This window comes from Pteropus alecto, unplaced genomic scaffold (assembly GCF_000325575.1).
Source record: "Pteropus alecto unplaced genomic scaffold, ASM32557v1 scaffold5, whole genome shotgun sequence".
Taxonomy (NCBI): domain Eukaryota; kingdom Metazoa; phylum Chordata; class Mammalia; order Chiroptera; family Pteropodidae; genus Pteropus; species Pteropus alecto.
Genome location: NW_006441953.1, coordinates 7044255 through 7046758, shown reverse-complemented (window position 1 = coordinate 7046758; position 2504 = coordinate 7044255). Strand labels below are relative to the sequence as shown.

General features: G+C 29.4%; 1 protein-coding gene across 2 annotated transcripts in view; it reads left to right on the top strand.

Moving 5' to 3' along the window:
* Positions 1-2504, top strand: part of COL25A1 (collagen type XXV alpha 1 chain) — a 404747-nt gene that overhangs the window by 19889 nt on the left and 382354 nt on the right. The gene's annotated exons all lie outside the window — the stretch shown is intronic.

Genomic DNA, 2504 nt, shown 5'->3' with positions numbered 1-2504 from the left:
ATAGTTTTAGTTCTTTTCCACTTCTGGTTCCTGGTTCAGTTTTTGTGCTATAGAGGGAAAAGATATCGTACTTTTCTAAGTACAAAAGAGTATTCTACTTATAATTATCATTCTTAAAGCACTTTTGCTATTCTTGAAGTTTTGTTCCAAAGGCTTTGCAGAAACTGGTTTTTGTTGCTTTTATTCTTTGGGAAGCTGGATTTAAAAGTAAGCCAGAAAGCCATCAACATTCTACTGTATTTTTTGGACTAGTTGAAGAATTGCTTAGAGTGAACTTTAGTGTTCATATAAAAAAAATACGATTTCATTGAGAGATGAACTAGTTTTAAAAACATACTTGAAGTAAAAATATAATTTAGCTGTGTGTGACTCATCAGTTTCCCCATTAGGCTGGTTTACTACTGTCTTTCAGGGTGGCATATTGGCATACCCCATAAGCTCAGCTAGCAGAATTTCTGATTATATTAATGACAGTGCATATTACTGTAAGTCAGAAAGAACAGTTACTGTTCTAGGAGTTTTCAAGGAAGTGAAGTGTTTTCAAGGAAGAAAGTTAGAGTAGGGTAACTAGGAAAAGTGCTTATTTTGCTGTAAAATAAAGCTATACTCTTTTAAAGAAAACACCCTCTGTAGTCCCGTTTGCTTTAGTGTTGCCCTCATTAATGAGCTGGATATAGTATTTTAAACCAGTTTTCTTGAAAATAACCAGATTAATAACCATATTAATAACCATTTAAGAACTTCAAAGTGGCTTTTGCTATTTTTGAATGCTGTTGTGCTTCCTGCATGTAAAATATGGTTTTGAGTAAATTATTAGCAGTTAACAACTATTAAGTTGTCCCTTTAGGGGACATATCCAGCTCATATCCAGGTGCCTTCTGGAACCAACCTTCTGGCCACCTAAATGTTCTAAAATCAGTTTGAGAGGTGGAGTGCTAGTATTTCTTTACAAAATTAGAATTCCTACTGTTTCATTAAAAAGGAACCTAAAATGTCAAAATAACTGCTCTTCCCATACTTCTCACTTTCTGAAATACCTTATTTATTTGCAGTTTAGGTTTTCTTTACATTTTTTTGCAAAGGAGATAGGTGATTTGTTCAAGATAGAAAATTTCAGAGCATGACATAAAATCAATTCATAGCAACCTCTATAGTTTATAGTTACTCGATTGCCGTTTTAATAACCAAAGAAAAATTAAGCAATGTCCTGCAAAGTTTTAATCTTTTCAGCTTTATTGAGGTATAATTGATAAAAAAAAGTATATATTTAGGTTTCACAAAGTGATTTGTTAAGATTAACATAATGATTTAATATACATTGTGAAATAATTATCACAATCAAGTTAATTAATAATTTCAGTTTTAATTGTAATTTTCTTTGAAAACTAGTGAATGGTGGCTAGTATGTAATAATTTAGAAATTTAGAAAAATAGTTAACTATATTTAGAAGAGCTCTTCTGTACACCATTTTTGAAAAAAGTGAAGCTTTTTCAGATATATATTGTAAAATGTTTTCATGTAGTGTCTCAATTAATTAATTATTTTCTATATAATACCCAAGTCTAACATTTTCCTTTATGTGCTTTCTCTATCTATGTGTTTCTATCTATATATCTCTGTAGTTACATGTGTGTGTTCTATTGAACTGTTTGAATATAAGGTATAGACATTATACTTCACTAAATGTTTCAGCATAAATTTTCTAAGACACAATATACTGTTATATCTAAGGAAATTAATAATTTCCTAATGTTATCTAATAGCCTTATATTATATTTGAATTTCTCCAATTTTCTTGAGAAATGCCTTTATTTTAGGGTTGAAACTTTCTTGATTTTTTATAAAACATTAACTTGATTTTTAAAAATTATAAAAATGGTGTATTTTCATTAAACAAAAATCTTCAGAAATGGAGAAAAATATAAAGAAAAAACACAACACATAATCCAGAAATAGACTCTTATATGTATATTAGGCCCATATTTTATATACATATTTGTACCCACTCTTTTCTATTAATATTATGTTATAAAAATATCATTTAGTCTAACCTATATTCCGTTTTAAAGGTTAGTTGTGATTATTATTAATAGTTAATAGTATGAAAGTACTATAATTCTTTTAAATATTTTCTTATTATTTTATGTTTAGATCAATTCTAATTTTTTTTTCCTTTATAAATAACTCCATGATGAACATTGCTCCCCATTCAGACTTTTTCTAGCTAACATTTTTACCTCTAACCAAAATCAATGCAAGATTTATGCATTTGGTTGCTATGTTTCTTCAGTTCCTTTTAGGGTAGAAGATTTTCTTTCCTGTTTTTTTTCCAAATGACTAACCTTTTGAAGATACCAGGCCAGTTGTCCTGTAGAATGTTCCATGTTCCAAATTTATCTATTTGTTTGTGCATGGTATTATTTCACTTGTTCCTCTATTTCTTATTTCCTGTAAACCTACATCTCCCCCCCCCAACCCCCCGCCAAATAAGATTTTGTCACCA